Below are 920 nucleotides of genomic sequence, written 5' to 3'. Positions count from 1 at the left end.
TTCTTATATTATCTGCATTAAACTAAAATTTTTATATAATTTCTAAAGGAAATTTCGGTAATGGCCACCAGTTTATTGTCCTAAGTGCAAACTGGTCTCCACCTTCTGGGGAAAATACACACACAAAGTCCTGTTTGGGTTTTATTTTTATTTTAATGCATTTTTTTCTTTTTAATCACACATTCTTCAAAAGAAATATTGTAGGTAAATTCAAATTTTTCTTTCTTTTTTAACCATACATTCTCCAAAAAAATATTATTTCAAAATATATTTTTCCCTAAAACTTCATTAAAATGGAGACGAAACAAACTATAAATGTTATGTGAGTTTTGTAAATTATTTTCTAATTCGGTGATTGATTGTACAAGAATTCGACGTCATTTAATTTTTATTCCGTTAAAAGTTTTAAAATTCATTTTTTTCCTCCAATTCATTTTCAAATGGATATTCTCATTATAAATAATTTAACACATGGACACATAATTTTTTGACCAATCGTTCTTTAAAAAAATTATTTTTACAAAATTTACATAAACTTGTCCTGGCAAAATGAAGATAAAATTTTGTGTTCTTGAAAAGTTAAGGGCCATTTGGTTTGAGTTTCGACTTTGAGTTTTAAGTTCATTTTCAGTTTTTTGTTTTGATGTTATATTTAAAATGGCTGAAAAAATGTTTTGTTTTTCACACAACAGAAAATTGAATAGCGCGTTCGATTTGAAATTTCGAGAAATTATTTACGATATTTTATTCAATGAAATTTGACTATTCAATAAGATAGAACAATTTTATATTAATATATTATCAAATAGTATATACATTTTGAAAGTTAATGAATTTTACAATTTTTTCGCTACAACATAAAAATTAAAAATTAATGACACTGTGAATTTTTGTCTGTGTTTATTTGAATATATATATAT

Source organism: Olea europaea, chromosome 13 (assembly GCF_002742605.1).
Source record: "Olea europaea var. sylvestris chromosome 13, O_europaea_v1, whole genome shotgun sequence".
NCBI classification, from domain to species: Eukaryota; Viridiplantae; Streptophyta; class Magnoliopsida; order Lamiales; family Oleaceae; genus Olea; species Olea europaea.
The sequence above is the reverse complement of the archived record's forward strand: the minus strand, read 5'-3'. Positions refer to the sequence as shown.